Source organism: Vombatus ursinus, unplaced genomic scaffold (genome assembly GCF_900497805.2).
Source record: "Vombatus ursinus unplaced genomic scaffold, bare-nosed wombat genome assembly UNPS02014832.1, whole genome shotgun sequence".
NCBI lineage: Eukaryota > Metazoa > Chordata > Mammalia > Diprotodontia > Vombatidae > Vombatus > Vombatus ursinus.
Window position 1 is genome coordinate 25,736,349 of NW_020954610.1, and position 18,933 is coordinate 25,755,281.

General features: G+C 37.7%; 1 protein-coding gene across 3 annotated transcripts in view; it reads left to right on the forward strand.

Moving 5' to 3' along the window:
* The window catches only part of MOB3B (MOB kinase activator 3B), a 235,524-nt gene that overhangs the window by 103,369 nt on the left and 113,222 nt on the right, over window positions 1-18,933 (forward strand). The gene's annotated exons all lie outside the window — the stretch shown is intronic.

The window sequence follows — 18,933 nt, forward strand, 5'->3', positions numbered from 1 at the left end:
CAGGTTGTTGATTCCAGGTGAGATAGTTGATTATTGATGGTGATGCTAAGACATTTTTCAGATCATAGAATCATAGCTTTTGAGCTGGAAGGAACCTTCAAGATCATCTAGTACAATCTCCCACTCTTTAAAGATGAGGGAATTAAGGCTTAGAAAGGTTAAGTGAAAACTAGTAGGTGCAAGAGAATGAATGAACTAATGAAGCATTTTTAAATGGCTTACTACGTTCAAAACACTAAATCAAATGCTAAGGATACAAATGGAAAAGTAAGACAGTGTCTGCTCTGAAGGAGCTCCCATTCTAGCGAGGGAGACAACAAATATGGAAGCTTTCAGATGCAAGTTAGATAGAAAGGCCCCATGGTATTTAGGGGTATAGTATCAAAACAGATGCTAATGCTTCTTCTTTGATGTTATTTCCACTGGTAAAATCATATCAGTTTCTGTTGCTAAGCCACTTGACAATGCCACGGGTTTTGGTAATGAGAACTTTCTTTTCTGGGTCTTTCAGTACCTGTGGCTGTAATACTTGTTGGAGCAGTTGCCAGGCTGCACCTCCATAGGAGTTACTTCCAAAGATAATGGCCAAGGAGACTAAGCTGGAAACCCCAAAGGTTTTGAGGTTCAGAGTCCCACACTGTCCTGTGTCTTCCTCAGTGTGCTTTATTGCTTCAGCTAGGCTGGTTTACCTGCCCTGTGAGTGGCAGTTGCTTGACAGCCGATGAAGATGACTTGCTCCCTTCTCCGTAGGAGCTGTCTCTCTCCATGATGGCTCTGAGAGCTGGGCTGGAAGCAGAACTGGCAGGGCTCCTGTGATTATCTGCTTTTTAGCAGTTGATAAACAGTTGTTAGTGGTGGTGCTGAGGAAGGCAGGGCTCCTTCTTCTCAGTGCTTTTTTCTTTCAGTGATGCTTTTGGGAGGTAGGCTAGACGCAGGCAGTGGTGGTTTTAGAGATACTGCTATTCCTAAGGCTCTTGAGTTGGTGATCCTGAGCTGTCTTCATCAGAATCCAAAGAGATGGTAGTCAGAGTGATGATGGTTTGACTTTCCTGGCCCATGCTGCCTTGGGTTTCCCCCTCAGAGTTCCGAGCTTCTTTGGTTTTTCTGACTCCCAGGTTGGGTACTATATCTTTTGCACTATGTTGCCTTATCTCACCTTAAGTAACTCTTTAAGGTCATTAATTTCTTGTTTTAGGTGAAGTACACAGGCGTTAGGTCTTATGGCACATGTAATCTTTGGTTGCATTAAGAGATTCCTAGCTTGCAAAAGAGACCTTCTCTATTCTGCCCCAGTCAGACCACATTTGGAATATCGTGTTAAGTTTATGGCATCATTTTATGGGAAGGACAATTAAAAGTTCCAGATTATCCAAAGAGAGCAACCACAACAGTGAAGAGTCTCAAATATAACCCCTCTAAGGACTGGTTGAAGGAACTTGGGGCTTTTCTCAGGCTGCCTAAGAGTCTGAAAATGATCTCCCTGCTTACGGTAACCTCCTTTCCCTGAAATTCATGGGTCCCCAATTCCAAATAAGAGTTTTGTTGATCTCCCTTCCCCAATTTTTAAAGCTTCCCCCAAATAACTTTGTATTCACTTGTGGTTTGTCCTTCATTTTCAAAGAGGACCGTGACATCAGGAAGATGATGCCGTGGCTTGCAAGTGAGTTGGATTTGAGTGAGGGAGGGCTGTGCAAAGTCACCAGCCCCACTTTCTCCTCTGAAGCCATCTAGATCCAGTGGCACGATATAGATCAAGACAACTGGAGATGGCCCAGGATGCAGTGGGAGACATTGGCCTTTTTAAGCTAAAGTCTTTCAGAGCTCTCTAAACCCCATGTTGGAATGTTCTGTTTTTGTCTTTGTATCCCCATCATCTGAAACATGGTAAATACTTCGAGAAAATAGATTTGAGAACATAAAAAGACACAGGGAAAATTGATAGTTGTCTTCAGGTAAATGAAGGGCTCTTATGTGAAACAGTATTAAATATGTTCTGTTTGACTCCAGATCACTGAACTAGGAGCAGTAGGTAAAAGTTTCAAAGACACAAATTTAGATTCGTTATAAGAGAAAAGAATTCCTAATAATTGGAACTGTCCTAAGGTGGAATAAGGTGACTCAGAAGGTAATGGTTTCACCCTCTTTGGAAGTCTACAAGCTGGGGCTAGGTAACCACTTGTTAGGTATGTTGAATAATGGGCTCCTTCTCTAGGTATGACCCCAAACGTCTCTTCCAACTCAAATTCTGACATGTTTTGTGATATTTGGACTCCACATTTCTTCCAGGAGTACAGGATCTCTCTGCTCAGGCACCTCTCTCTTATTTGCTTTATGGGAAAAACAGTTTCTTTATAAAGTCAGAGTAGATGGCTGAGTGACATTGAATTCTTCTTTTTGGCCAGAAGAAATATTTCTTTTTTGTAAATAGTATTTTATGTTTTCTAATAACATGTAAAGATAGTTTTCAACATTTTTTATAAGATTTTGAGTTCCAAATTTTTCTCCCTCCATCTCCCATTCCCCAAGACAGCAGGCAATCTGATATAGGTTATACATGTGTAATCATGTTAAACATGTAAGAAATACTTTAAACACAGAGTCTACTTAGTAACCATGATGCAGGCCCTATCACATGCTTATCAGAATCTTTTTTTTTAAGTTGCTAATTGATTTTTAATTAGTTTTTCTTTTTTTAATTAATTTATTTTGATTTATCAGTAATCACTTCCATATGCTTTTGAGTTTAAAATTTTTCTCCCCTTTCCTCCCCACCACCCTCCCCAAGATGGCGCACAATCTGATATAGGATATACATTTACATTCGTATTAAACATATTTTCACATTAGTGATGTTGTAAGTAGAAATTAAAACCAATAGGAGGAACCATCAGAAACAGGAAACAAAATTCAACAGAAGAGAAAAAAAATAACAGTTCGGCTTCCATATTTCTTTCTTTGGGTGTGGATAGCATTTTCCATCATAAGGCCTCTGGAAGTGTCTTAGATCCTTGTATTGCCAGGAAGGATTAAGTTTATCAATATTAGTCATCACACAACGTGGCTATTACTGTGTACAACGTTCTCTTGGTTCTGCTTACTTCACTCAGCATCAGACCACACAAGTCTTTCCAGGTTTTTCTGAAGTCAGCCTGTTCATCATTTCTTATAGCACAATAGTATTCCATCACATTCACATACCACGGCTTGCTCAGCCATTCCCCAATTGATGGGCATCCTATCAATTTCCAGTTCTTTGCCACCACAAAAAGAGCTGCTATGAATATTTTTGTACATGTAGATCTTTTTCCCATTTGTGTGATCTCTTTGGGATATAGCCCTAGAAGTGCTATTGCTGGGTCAAAGGGTATGCACATTTTTATAGCCCTTTGGGCATGGTTCCAGATTGCTCTCCAAAATGGTTGGATCATTTCACAAGTCCACCAGCAATGCATTAGTGTTCCAATTTTCCCACATCTTCTCCAGCATTTATCATTTTCCTGTTTTGTCATGTTGGCCATTCTGATGGGTGTGATGTGGTACCTCAGAGTTGTTTTGATTTGCATTTCTCTAATCGATAGTGATTTAGAGCATTTTTTCATATAACTATAGATGGCTTTAATTTCTTCATCTGAGAACTGTCTGTTCATATCCTTTAACCACTTATCAATTGGGGAATGGCTTGTATTCTTATAAATTTGACTTAATTCTCTATATATTTTAGAAATGAGGCCCTTATCAGAGAGACTGGTTGTAAAAATTCTTTCCCAATTTTCTACCTTTCTTCTAATCTTAGTTGCATTGGCTTTGTTTGTGCAAAAACTTTTCAATTTAATGTAATCAAAGTTATCTGTTTTGCTTTTCATAATGTTCTCTATCTCCTGTTTGGTTATGAATTCTTCTGTTCTCCATAGATCTGACAGGTAAACTATTCCTTGCTCTCTCAGTTTGCTTACAGTATCAGCCTTTATATCTAAATCATGTACCCATTTTGACTTTATTTTGGAATATGGTGTGAGATTTTGATCTATGCCTAGTTTCTGCCATACTATTTTTCAGTTTTCCCAGCAGTTTTTTTCAAAGAGTAGATTCTTATCCCAGAAGCTGGGGTCTTTGGGTTTGTCAAATAATAAATTACTATAGTCATTGACTACTGTGTCTTGCATACCTAACCTATTCCACTGATCCACCACTCTATTTCTTAGCCAGAACCAAGCAGTTTTGAGGATTGCTGCTTTATAATACAATTTAAGATCTAGAATGGCTAGGCCACCTTCCCCTGCATTTCTTTTCATTAGTTCTCTTGATATTCTGGACTTTTGTTCTTCCAAATGAATCTTGTTATTATTTTTTCTAACTCTATAAAATAATTTTTTGGTTCTTTGATTGGTATGGCACTGAATAAGTAAATTAGCTTAGGTAGAATTGTCGTTTTTATTATATTAGCTCGGCCTACCCATGAGCAACTGATGTTTTTCCAGATCTGATTTTATTTGCGTGAAAAGTGTTTTGTAATTGTGTTCATAGAGTTCCTGGGTTTGTTTTGGGAGGTAGACTTCTAAATATTTTATCATGTCTACAGTAGGTTTAAATGGAATTTCTCTTTCTGTCTCTTGCTGTTGGGCTTTGTTGGTAATACATAGAAATGCCGATGATTTATGTGGGTTTAATTTATAGCCTGCAACTTTGCTAAAGTTGTTTATTATTTCAGGTAGTTTTTTTACTTGATTCTCTGGGATTCTCTAAGTATAACATCATGTCATCTGCAAAGAGTGAGAGCTTTGTTTCTTCTTTGCCTATTCTAATGCCTTCAATGTCTTTTTCTTCTCTTATTGCTAAAGCTAACATTACCAATATGATGTTGAATAAGAGTGGTGATGATGGACATCCTTGTTTCACCCCTAATCTTATTGAAAATGCTTCTAGCTTGTCCCCATTACATATTATGCTTGCTGAAGGTTTTAGATAGATGCTATTTATTATTTTAAGGAAGACTCCATTTATACCTATGCTCTCTAGTGTTTTTAATAGGAATGGGTGTTCTATTTTGTCAAAAGCTTTTTCTGCATCTATTGAGATGATCATGTGGTTTTTGTTAGTTTTGGTGTTGATATGATGGATTATGCTGATAGTTTTCCTTATATTGAACCAGCCCTGCATTCCTGGTATAAATCCTACCTGGTCATAGTGTATTATTTGTGTGATAAGTTGCTGTAATCTATTTGCTAATATTTTGTTTAAAATTTTTGCATCTATATTCATTAGAGAAATTGGTCTATAATTTTCTTTCTCTGTTTTCACTTCTCCTGGTTTAGGTATCAGCACCATATTTGTATCATAAAAAGAATTTGGTAAGATTCCTTCTTTACCTATTTTACCAAATAGTTTATATAGTATTGTAATTAATTGTTCTTTAAATGTTAGAATTCGCATGTAAATCCATCTGGCCCTGGAGATTTTTTCCGGGGGAGTTCATCAATGACTTGTTCAATTTCTTTTTCTGAGATGGGGTTATATAAGTATTTTACTTCCTCTTCTGTTAATCTGGGCAATTTATATTTTTGTAAATATATATCCATTTCACTAAGATTGTCAAATCTGTCGGCATATAGTTGGGCAAAATAATTCCTAATTGTTGTTTTAATTTCCTCTTCCTTGGTGGTAGTTTCACCCTTTTCATTCTTGATACTAGTAATTTGGTTTTCTTCTTTCTTTTTTTTAATTAGATCAACCAGAGGTTTATCTTTTTTCTTGGTTTTTTCTGTAAAACCAGCTCTTAGTTTTATTTATTAGTTCAATAGTTTTCTTAATTCAATTTTATTAATTTTTCTTTGGTTTTCAATATTTCTAATGTGGAGTTTAATTGAGGATTTTTAATTTGTTCTTTTTCTAGTTTTTTTAGTTGTATGCCCAATTCATTGATCTCCTCTTTTTCTATTTTATTTATGTAAGCATTTAGAGATATAAAACTTCCCCTAAGAACTGCTTTTGCTGCATCCCATAAGTTTTGGCATGTCTCATTATTGTCATTCTCTTGAATGAAATTATTGATTATTTCTGTGATTTGCTCTTTGACCCAATCATTTTTTAGGATTAGATTATTTAGTTTCCAATTATTTCTTAGTCTGTCTTTCCATGGCTCTTTATTATATATGATTTTTATTGCATCATGATCTGAAAAGCATTCATTTAATATTTCTGCCATTCTGCATTGGATTGTGGGGTTTTTATGCCCTAGTACATGGTCAATTTTTGTCTATGTGCCATGTACCACCAAGAAAAAAGTATATTCCTTTCTATCCCCATTCAGTTTTCTCCACAGGTCTATCATACCTAACTTTTCTAATGTTCTATTCACCTCCTTAACTTCTTTCTTGTTTGTTTTGTGGTTAGATTTATCTAGTTCAGAGAGGGGGAGGTTGAGGTCCCCCACTAGTATAGTTTTACTTTCTATTTCTTCCTGTAACTCCATGAACTTCTCCTCTAAGAATTTGGATGCTATACCATTTGGTGCATTTATGTTTAGTAATGATATTACTTCATTGTCTATGGTGCCTTTTGGCAGGATGTAGTTTCCTTCCTTATCTCTTTTGATAAGATCTATTTTTGCTTTTGATTTGTCTAAGATCAGGATTGCTACCCCTGCTTTTTTTACTTCAGCTGAAGCATAATATATTTTGCTCCAGCCTTTTACCTTTACCCTGTATGTGTCACTCTTTTTCAAATGTGTTTCCTGTAAACAACATATTGTAGGATTATGGTTTTTAATCCAATCTGCTATACACTTCTGTTTTATGGGAGAGTTCATCCCATTCACATTTACAGTTATGATTACTATCTGTGTCTTTTTCTCCATCCTTTTTCACCCCTGTTTATGCTTTTCTTTTTCCTTTCTCCTTTCCTCCCCTAACTAGTGTTTTGCTTTTGACCAGCGCCTCCTTCTGTCCCCCCTCCCTTCTATTATCCCTTTCCTTTTCTTCCCCTTTATCCTTACTGCTTCTTCCCTCCTTTCTATCCCCCTTCCCTTTTCTTTCCCCTTTCCCCTCCTACTACCTATAGTGCAAGTTAGATTTCTGTACCTAACTGATTATGTTATTCCCTTCTTGAGCTAAATCTGATGAGAGTAAGGTTCAAACAATGCTCGTTCCCCTCCCTTCTTTACTTCTGCTCTAATAGGTTTTTGTGTCTTTTCCTGTATTGTAAATTACCCTTGTCTGCCTCCTCCTTTCTCAGTACATTTTCTTAGCTCAGACTAATCCACTTACTTGGATCCATTTAACCCACTTGATTAAATTTTTTTTTATCATTACATCAAAGTCAATTTATAGCCACCCCCTTTATGTATACTCCTTTAACATGGTATAATAACAATACAGTTCTCAAGAGTTGCAAATGTCATCTTCCCTTGTAGGGATGTAAACATTTTGCCCTTATTAACAACATATTGTATCTTTCTGTTCCATTTACCTTTTTATGTCTCTCTTGAATCTTGTACTTGAAGATCAAATTTTTTGTTGAGCTGTGGTCTTTTTATCAGAAACATTTAGAAGTCCCCTATTTCGTTGAATATCCATCTCCTTCCCTGAAAAATCAACTCATTTTTACTGGGTAGTTAATCCTTGGCTGCATTCCAAGCTCCTTTGCCTTATAGAATATCATGTTCCATGCCCTACAATCTTTTAAGGTAGAGGCTGCAAGGTCCTGTGTAATCCTGACTGTGGTTCCGTTATATTTAAATTGTTTCTTTCTGGCTGCTTGCAGTAATTTTTCTTTAATCTGGCAATTTTGGAATTTAGCTATTATATTCCTTGGTGTTTTCAATTTGGGATCTCTTTCAGGTGGGGAGTGGTGGATTCTTTCTATAGTTATTTTACCTTCAAGTTCTAGGACTTCAGGAGTTTTCCTTTATGATTTCCTGAAGGATATTTTCCAGGCTCTTTTTTTCATCATGACTTTCAGGTAGGCCTATGTAATTTTAAAATTATCTCTCCTGGATAGATTTTCCAGGTCAGCTGTTTTACCCATGAGGTATTTTACGTTTTCATCTATTTTTTCATTTTTTTTGTTGCTGTTTGACTGATTCTTATTCTCTCATAGAGTCATTAGCTTCCATTTCTTCAATTCTAATTTTTAACATATTGTTTTTTTCTGTTAGATTTTGTACTTTCTTCTGTAATTAGTCAATTGTATTTTTAAGGGATTTATTTTCTTCATTGTACTTTTTTTCCAATTGGCCAATTGTACTTTTAAGAATTCCTCTACCTCTCTCATTTGACTTTTAAAATCCTTCTTGAGTTCTTCTAAGAAGGCTTTTTGGGCTTCAGACCTGTTCATATTCCCTTTTGATGTTGCAGATGTGGGTTTGATGACAGTGTTGTCCTCTTCAGAATTTGTCTTAATCTTCACTCTTCTCATAATATGAATCTATCGTACATTTCTTTTTACTCATGGTGTGTCTTTATTCTCTGGCCTTTAAAGAGATTAAGCTCCCCTGCTGGGGAGCAGAGGGCACTGATCCAAGCTTCTTGTGTTGGAAGCCTCGGTCTTGGTCACTGGCTTTGTGCGCTGGGGCCTCTTATGTTGGCAATTGGAGGCTGTAGGGTTCTTGCAGCTTACCTGGTGTTGGGCTGGAATCAGCAAGGCTGGGACTTCCAGGTAAATCTAGGTTGCCTGCTTTTCCTTTCCTTTAGCTTTCTTTAGCTCCTTTTAGATAAGTGCTGCCAGGTGTTTATCTGCCGGGGGCCCTTGCAGTGCTGCCTCCCTTATTTCTGTTGAGGCACTGGGAGACTTCTTTGCTGTAGAATGCCGAGGCACCTGGTGGTTTTCTGAGCTGATTTCAACCAGTTACCCCACCCTCACTGAGGCACTTGGAGGTTTAGCTGTTGGTGTTTGCCTGCTTGACTACCTGGGCTTAGGGATCTCCTCCTCTTTGGCAGTTGGAGGTTGTAGGGTTCTGACAGCTTACCTGGTGTTGGGCTGGAATCAACAAGGCTGGAACTTTTTGGCACCTCTGGGTTGCTTTCTTCAGCTCCTTTCAGACAAATGCTGCCGGGTGCTTATCTACCTGGGGCCCTTTGTAGTGCTGCTTTCCTTATTTTTGCTGAGGCACTGGGAGACCTGTTTGCTGTAGAATGCGGGGGCACCAGAATCTCCTCTTGGTATGCTAAAATGGGTCTTTCCACTAGCTGGCTGGGTGACTTCTGTTTCATACTGCTTCCCTTCCCCCAGGGTAAGAGGGGCCTTTCCCATTAATCCTTCTAGCTACCTGGGCTACTGCACTGCTGCACCTCGTCTTTCTTCAGGTTCAGCTGTTCCAGGGTTTTTTCTGAGGTGATATTTTCTGGGTTTTCAGAGGTTGATAGGGGAGGGTGAGAGTGACTACCTTTTTACTCCACCATCTTGGCTCCCGGAAGTGGAAGTCCTCCTTATCAGAATCTTGAAATGAGAAGTTGTCCAACATTAATCATATTCTTCTTACTGCCAGAATGGATATGATGTCATGATCAATAAAAGGCAATGGATGAGTAGTCAGCTATCTAGCATTTATTAAGTGCCTACTATGTGCCAAGCAATGTTATTTAGGATTGAGGAGTAGGAAGTATTTGAACTTGAGGACAGGATGGAGAATATGGGGAGATTTCTGTCTTCTTCCAACTTAGTCTTCAAAATGTAGTGTCATTATTTTACTTGAAGTATCATAAATTCCCAGAACATAAGACTTATCAATTTTTGAATATATTAAAAATTGATATAGGAGGCATTGTCTCAACTGAAGTTTTCTGGTAACTGACACGTCCATAATACAATGATAATTAAGTGATGTTAGTGATGACCTTGAGGGTCATTGCAAGATATTGGAGCACGATCTTAATCATGAAAGTAATATTGTTTTTTTTGTTTGTTTGTTTGTTTGTTGTTAAGGCAGTTGGGGTTAAGTGACTTGCCCAGGGTCACACAGCTAGTAAGTGTCAAGTATTATTTAGTCTGAGGCCAGATTTGAACTCAAGTCCTCCTGACTTCAGGGCTGGTGCTCTGTCTACTGCGCCACCTAGCTCCCCCTAAAGTAACAATGTTTTGTTTGATATAGTTTTAGCATTAAGTGCATTTTATTTTATTCTGTTTGACAATTGCTGTTCAGTGTTAACATAGCTCCATAGCCACAGTTTTTTTACATACATCGTCTTGTCTGATCCTCATGTTATTGTGCCAGTTTACAGAAAAGGAAAATGAAGTTTAAAAAGAAGAAATTTCTTTCCCAAGGTCACATTTATCAATCAACATTATTGATTAGTTGGTAATTAATTAGTAAGTTAGGACTTTTAGAATCCAGATCTTTTGAGTTCAAGTTTAGCGCCCTTTTTACTACATAGCATTGTCTTAATATAATAGGATAAATGGTAACTCCAATACTGAGAATACTAATGAATTTACTCATTCAATAAATGTTTATTGTGTACCAATTATACAATATGTATAAGACACTGTTCTATTGTAGTATGAAGAGTACAAACTAGAATAATTCTCAGTCCCTGTCTCATAATGTTTGAAGTTAAGTGAATTAGCCAAAATATTTCACTCTAAAGCTCAATATACATTATTTAAAATATATACTCCTCTTTGGATTATTTAGAAATAATAATTTAAATGATTCAGGAATAATTGATTGTGGAATCCAAATTAAAAGCTATAATTAGGGCAGCTAGGTAGCGCAGTGAATAGAGCACCAGCCCTGAAGTCAGGAGGACCTGAGTTCAAATCCACCCTCAGACCAAACACTTGACACTTGCTAGCTGTATGACCCTGGGCAAGTCACTTAACCCCAATTGCCTTTTTTAAAAAAAGCTATAGTCTACAATAATTATAGATAAATTATATCTATAATAAAGAAGAACCTAGAAGTCTAAAACTAACATCCCCATAAATGATGGTAGTAAAAATTCCATAATACCCACTTAGGTCAAGATATGATTATCTGTGAGAAGTAGTATGGTGTGGTAGATAAAAGAACTGTCCTTGAAGCCGGGAAGATTTCGGTTCCAGTCTTACCTCTGATACATACTGATTGCAAGTCACTTTAATTTTCAGTTAATTCATTCAATAAAGTTTTATTAAGTGTGTACTATGTGCCAGGCACTGTGCTAAGTCAAAACAAAAAGATACAAAAAGACGAAAAATGTCCTCAAGGACATTCTAATAAGGGAGGCAGTATGCAAGCAAACATATACAAAGCAAGCTATATACAGGATAACTAGGAAATAATTAAATGAGGGAAAGCAGTGTAATTAAGAGGGGTTAGTGAAGACTTCCTGTAGAAGATGGGATTTTAGTTGGGATATAAAGGAAACCACGGGGGTCATTAGTTGAAGTAGAGGAGCGAGAGCATTCCAAGCATGAAGAGAGCATTCCAGCTAGAGAAAATGCTTATGGCTGAGAGATGGAGAGTCTCATTTGTGGAACAGCCAACACTGTATTGAAGAATACATTTTTGGAGTAAGGCGTAGGAAAACTGGAAAGGTAAGAGGGTACTAGGTTATGAAGGGCTTTAAATGCCAAACAGAGTATTTTGTATTAGCTCCTGGGGGCCAGAGGAAGCCACTGGAGCTTATTTAGTAGGGGGGCAGAGTAGCAATGGCATGATCAGACCTGGTTTTTGGGAAAATCGCTTCAGTGGCTGAACTGAGAATGGATTGGAGTGAGAAAAGATTTGAGGCAGGCAGACCCACCAGCAGGCTATTACACTAGTCCAGGCATGAGGTGATAAAGGCCTGTATTAGAGTGGTATCAGTGGAATGTCAGAGGAGACAATGGGGTGTATTCTAGAGGTGTTGCAAAGGTGAAATCAGCAGGCCTTGGCAAAAGCTTGGATATGGGGAGTGAGAGATAGTGAGGAATCCAGATGACACCTAGGTTGTGAACGAACCTGAGGGACTGGGAGAATGAAGTCAGTGATCTAGGACATTGCTAGAACTTGCTGACTTCCATTGGTAGCTGGAATTTCCTTACCTGAGAGTTCCCTGTGCCAGAGAAATCACAGGTCCAGTACCTGTCCCTGTCCATGATTATCTGTGCCTCATAAATGAATTTACATTTCTATCAGCAAGGAACTATTTCCAGGAATGTGTAGTCATGCAGATTTATTTAATGATCTGCAAAGGATCCAGATGTTTTCAGATCTGGTGTCCCTAATACAATTGAATCGTTCTGGTCTCTTTGAATTCTATTCCAATCAAAAGATGAAGATACTTCTCAAACTTAGAACTCTTCATCTTAAAATGTGGAGATTGACCTTAATAACCTCCAAGGTCCCTTCCTAGTATAAACCTATGATCCTTTGACTTGGTGAAGATCATATGTTACTATTATACTTGGGTGTTGGTGGAAGAATTTGGACTTTACGCATTCACATGCAGCCTGCATGTGAATCACCTTTTAGGTATTGATTCTTGTTTGATGAGAATACGGTTGAAGAGACATCGACAGATGATTTTTTAAAAAAATTAGTTAATGATCATAATTCAGATGTGACGTTTGAAGGTTCAATCATCATAATAAATAACATGTACATTTACAAAGGGCTTTCCTCATAACAACAGTCTGAGGTATATAGAGCTTACATGATTATTCTTTCACCAGTTTAACAGATGAGGAAACTGAAACGTAGGGGACATAATGACAGGCTTAGGGCTGAACGGTTGTGTCATGTGGCAGTGCTGTTACTTGAACACAGGACTTATGATTCTCAGGGAAGCTAAGTGGCTCAGTGGATAAAACACCAGGCCTGGAGTCAGGAAGACCTGAATTCAGATCCGACCTTAGAAACTTACTAGTTGTGTGATCCTGGGCAAGTCACTTAACCTTGTTTCCTTCAGTTTCCTCATCTATAAAATGAGTTGGTGAAGGAAATTACAAACCACTCCAAGAAAACCCCAGACGGGGTCAAAAAGAGTTGGACACAACTACAATAACTGAACAACAACAAAACAACTTATGATTCTCAAGACAAATATTCTACTACAGGTTTGCATGAAACTAAATTATTAAAAAAAAAAAGCAAAACCAAACCCTCGAGCATCATCTTCTCAAGATTTTCTTTTATCTGTCTTCAAATAATGAAGCTGCTCTTTTAAATATTGAATAAATACTCTGTGGCCAGTTCTGTATTACCAAATACTGTGGCATGGTGGGAATGTAACAACAGAAGCCAAGAAAAGCAACTCTTCATTCAATACTCATACATTTAAGATCAACCTTCACTTTATCCTGCTGAAGCAAGAGGTGTAGCTTATCTTCCAACCCCAATTGAATGGAGGCAATGAATTTCCTGATCTGATTCTCAGCAGCTATTAAACATCTGTAACATTTTGGTGCAAAGATGAATGATCCACAAGGGCCTCCAGCTGTTAAGAGTCCACCAACATTTCATTGTGGCTTCAAACAGATGTTTCTGCTTTGAACACTGGGAATTTAATGTGTAGTTTTCCCTGTTTGCTGCCAATGATGATGGTTATTAATAACAGTGCTCTCAAGTCATCTAAAACCATTTATTTAACGGTACCTGTAAAACTTGTCATCTGTTGAGTTGAATAGTAGTAAGGTTTGCCCTTGAAATTCCCATTTTTTTTCCTCCAGAATTGCAGCCTTTAATTTTATAGATATAGGCTCTCTATAGAGATCAAACATTATGGAATGATGTTTGTTGTTCCCTTGCAAAATCAAAGCCTGGCAGCTCCAAACACATATGTGTTTCTCTCGTTTTTAGCATGCTTTTCAGATCCAAAGATTGTATTTTCCTACTCTTTGCCAAAGAACTGAAAGAAACACCTTTTTGAAAGATTATTTTTAAATGGGCTCAGAACCTCATGTAAAACTTGGATTCAGTATGAATTCCTTAATATTAGTTCTGCTGTTTTCATCCATCAACAGTAAAGAATGAAAGAATTGGTAGTCCCTTGGCCCATTTCAGTTTACATCTGGAGTCTTTTTTTCAGGTCTTGGTGCAATGTTTTAGAAAGAATATTGACAACTCATAAAACAAAGAAAAAAAATTAAATACCCTTTAGTCCTAAAGAGCCCCCTTTTTTACTTCCTATTTAGTGACCCAAAGCAGGGCGAAATTTGCTGAAAATCACATAGCTTTAGACCAGTTTCAAAGTTTAATTTAACTGTTGGTCATTATTTAATATTTTGGTATCTTTGGGGAAGTTGGTTCCCTTTATTGTGAGTCTTTTCCTTATCTATAACATGGAGGACTGTGATTGACTAAATGATCCTTGTTAGCTAAATGTTATGAGGATGGCAAAAAAAAAATAAGTTCTAAAATAGTTTCCTATATTTGCGAAAATAAAATCAGCCTTTTTCTAGGAGTTTGGTTAAGAAAGGAAGGAGAAATAAAGTGTCTACTCAAGATCTTTTTCATTACCAAAAATAAAATAAATTTGTCAGTATTCCTATAACAATATATTTTCATCATCAAAGACAGTGGAACTGCCACATTTGGATCCCAACACCTTAATCATTCATAAAAGGAAGTTGAAATAACACTTAGGAAGACAAAGTGGGAAAAAGTGACTGTACTAGACCAAGTCTACACTGAGGAAATCTCTGTTGGAGGCAGCATGTCTTCAGATCATAAGAGGATCATTTTTACAAGATATTTCAGTGGTGAAAATACCAACAAAAAAAGAAAGGGGATGTTCCCTCTTCCAAAGGGAATATCAGTCACAATTTTTACTAGCAATTTCCTAACAACAATCATTTCATAATCTTCATCAAAATGTACTTATGTTGATATTATACTTAGGTGATGAGCTCTCTTACTCACAAGACAGAAGAATCAATTACCTTTTGGTTAGTAGATTGCCTTAGAGGTATAGGATGGTGTTGTGAATTGAGGGCTGGCCTTGGAGTCAGAAAGAGTCGAGTTAAAAGTGGGGTGTGCTGGAGCTAGCTCAGGTACTACTGATTGTTCAATTTTCAGTGAGCATTTGCTCCTCAGAAACCCGCAAGTGCTGCAAATAAGGCCTTGATTTATTGTTTTGTAGATTGTCAATCAGTGAACATTTAAGTGCCTACTATTGGGCCCTATGTGTCTAGATTTAAGAGAGTAATGGAGGAAATGTTAATAATGCATTAAACTTAGAAGTATATCCTACATCCATTTTTTTCTAGAGCAGCTCCCCTTCCCTCCCCACCCCAGAGCTGGTTGTTAAACATTTACCAGAACACTCCTGTTTCAAGCCCTGCCTCTGATACATATTGTGGACTGTTCATGTAACCTTTCAGTGCTCCAATAACTTTTTAAGACCATAAATTACAGGCAGGTTGCTTTTGTGTCCCCCCTCCCAAAAGAAAGCCAAAACAACATTGTTTTCAAAAAACTTGCTGTAAGAGATTTTGCTTGGTAATCAGATTGCTAGCATGACTAACATCCCTTGCTGCTGTGGACCCTGAAGGTGGCTAATAAATAGTTGTTCACTTATTGTTCTTGAGTAGTTGTTTTTCTTCATCCAGACCACCTCTGAAGCCTACTCCTATTTGGTGGTATATATCACAAAATTAGCAAAGAGAGCCCTGCAGTTAGCAGCCCGATCTATGAATAGCTCTGGAGAATATATGGATCAGGATACTAGTTGATATGTAATGAGTTCAGGGTTCCTTTTATTCTAAGCCAGAAAGTTTCCTGCTAGGAAAGACTTGGAAATGCTCCAAACCACAACCCCTTAATTTCATTAGCTCTCCAGAGCAAAAGTATTCTACCATTTCTTTGTCATAACCCTATTCTCTGACCATTTCTATTCACCAAAAACATGGGCTCCACCTCTGGCTCCCCTGGCTCTGATAGGTGAGCTTTTTACCTTATCTAGCTGAGATCCAGGCCTCCACTCAGTTTTCTACAGCCTCATCATTACATAGCAAGGGATATTTCCCGAAACCCCTTCTAACACCTTTTATTTGTTGTCTATGTTTATGAGAGCTTAAGCTCCTTGAAGGTCTAGACAATGCTTTTGCTTTGTATCCCCAACATTTAGCAAAATGTCTGGCACATGGTAAGTTTTGTTCAGTGCAATGATAACAACACTTACTTAGCTAAGAGAGCTACACTGAAATTAGAAAATGTCAAATATTTGATATACATTAATGAGTTGAAGAAATGGAGATTTAATAACAGCCATTATGATTACTTTGTATAGTATATTTTCAGGAAGTCAAGATATACAATGTTTCAAGAAACAAAATATTAATGAACATGGCTAGTGGACAGAGCACTGAACTTGGAGTCAGGAAGACCTGACTTTAAATCTTTTCTTCCACACTTTTAGCCAAAGACTAGTAATTTTACCTCTCTAAGCCTCTTTCTCTTTGTTTGCAAAATAATAACAATAATAACATCTGTAGTATCTCATTCAAAGAGTTGCTAAACTTGAAGTCTAAAAGATGTAGGTTCAAATCCTGCCTAAGACACATAACTAATGTAGTATGTTGGACTATAACATGTAGGATGTTGTACATACAGCCAAGGATGTGCGTGAATTCCCATATGTGGCACAAGGGAGGATGCCAAGGGTAGAAGAACCCGGAAAAGACTGCTCAGTACAATCCCTCTCCTCTAAGGCTCTTTTTAACTTGGTTGTTGGACTTTTTAAGGAATAGCAGGTCTAAGCAGAAATTCAGGTTCAGATTATAAATTAATTTCTGTGGTCTTTACTTATTTATTCCCCTTATAACCTTGGGCTTTTTTAGAAAGAGTGGCAGTCAGCCTCATGTAATTTGTGTATTGTATTTATGTGTGTGGGGAGAGAACGTATGGAGTCTGTTGGTCTACTGCACTGTCCTTACCCTATCACTGCACAGATCCTGGCACATAGTAGACATTTAATTATTAATTGACTGGATAGTCTATTCTATTTATTCCAGAGCCAGGGGTGGGGAACATGTAGCCTTAGGGCCACATATGGTCCTCTAGGTCCTCAAGTGTGGCCCTTTGACTGAATCCAAACTTCACAAAACAAATCCCCTTAATAAAAGGATTTGTTCTGTAAAACTTAGACTCAGTCAAAAGGCTGCATGCAAAGACCTCAAAGGCCTCGTGTGACCTCGAGGCCACAGGTTCTCCACCCCTGTTCCAGACCATCTCTGACTCCCCTGTCCACGGCTCCCTGAATAACTCCATAACCAAGGCTAGCAAGTTTAACTAATTTTATGTATTAGGGAAGACAAATCAGAACAGAAAGGAGAGAACAAACAGAACACTCAATGCAGGAAAGAAACTGATCCATATAGGCAGTGGAAATAGAGCAGCCAATGATTTTCTGACTGCAGGGAGCTTCCTGCTTAAATTCTAGACAGGGGCACAATTAATAAATTTCTTCTCCCACTGGGAGTCATGAGTAATGGGCAGTAGGGCATCTCATCCAGACCTGAGAATCCATCCAGCTTTCACAATAAGTGATTTTCAGTCTTTCTGCATGTAAATACTGGGGAGGAAACAAGTCTAGGGTACCAACACTGCCCAACATATTTCTCTCTCTCTCTCAAGTTATAGAATATCTTCTCTCTAATTCTGTGCCTCTCTCCTGTCGTGTCTCCTTCCCATAACTTTCTACCAATCAATCTCAGTTATCTACACAAATAGCCTATCGAAATTTCTCTCCAAAACCTCTGGTGCTACAGAGTTTATGACCTATACCTTCATACTGCACAAGGGTATTGTAAGGTTCAAATGATGTTTTTAAAAGCACTACGTGTCAGCTATAATAATTATTATTAACAGTGCTTCATTCAACCAGGTGTGCCATATTTGTTGTTCAGTCATTTTTCAGTTGTATCTGACTGTTCGTGATCCCATTTGGGGTTTCTTGACAAGTATGCTGGAGTGGTTTACCATATTAGTGGAATATTAATATCTCAATAAAAATAAGAAATAAAATACTTCATGGACCAATGAGGAAAAAGACTAAGTATTGCTATGTTGTCTTTCCAATATGAATAGAAAAAGCAATCTCCTCATCTGTGTATCTGAAGCTTGGGCTCTTAACTAGTCAGAGAGGCTGGTTGTGGCTAAGTTACTACAAGGTAAATGACATTGTGAACAGCTGATGGACATCTACGTGGGATGACTAAGAGAGCCAAGGAATTATAATTTCCATTTTCATCTATGTTGTGCTTTATTTGCCTCTGCAAAACTTGCTCCCTTTTCTTCTCTTTTTAGTCTAGTAGTCAGGATGGTAATGCTTGCAGCACTTGAATGGCTGAGTCATTCAAATGCATAGATATGTATGAGTTGTCTCCTAGTATAGAAAGTAAATAATATTATGCTATTCAAAAACTTTTGATGATGCCATGATCATTATGGGATTTGAGGGTGTGACATAGACAGCAGGATTGTATGTACTGAGGTGAGTAGAATAGGTTTTAGACTTGTCCAGCTCCAAACAGCAAAACTGAGAACCCTGAATGGAAATTGCCAAGACAGACAAAAACTTCCTAATAATTAGTGCTGTCCAAAAGTCTGATGAACTGCCTTAAGAGTTTTCGAGCTCTTGATCACCGATGGTCTTCAAGGGGAAAAAGAATGATAGATGGTTCCTAATGTCTCAGGACCATAGATGCACTGTTGGAAGGTACTTTAAAAGTCACCTATACTAATCTCTCATTTTCCATTTGAGGAAACTGAGGCCAGAACAGGTGAAATGACTTGCCCATGGTCACACAGCTAGTAAGTGTCTGAGATGAGATTCAACCCTAGATATTCCTGAGTCCAGCTGTAGCACTCCATACAACATCCCTAACAAGTAGCCATCTGACCATGAAGACTTCTTGATGTAGCCTATTCCTTTTTCATAGGGGTATGGAATTTAAATGAATTTGTGACCAATTTAAATGAATCTAAGTTTCATGAGTTCAAAGCACTTTACCATTAATGGGCCAGATTCTATG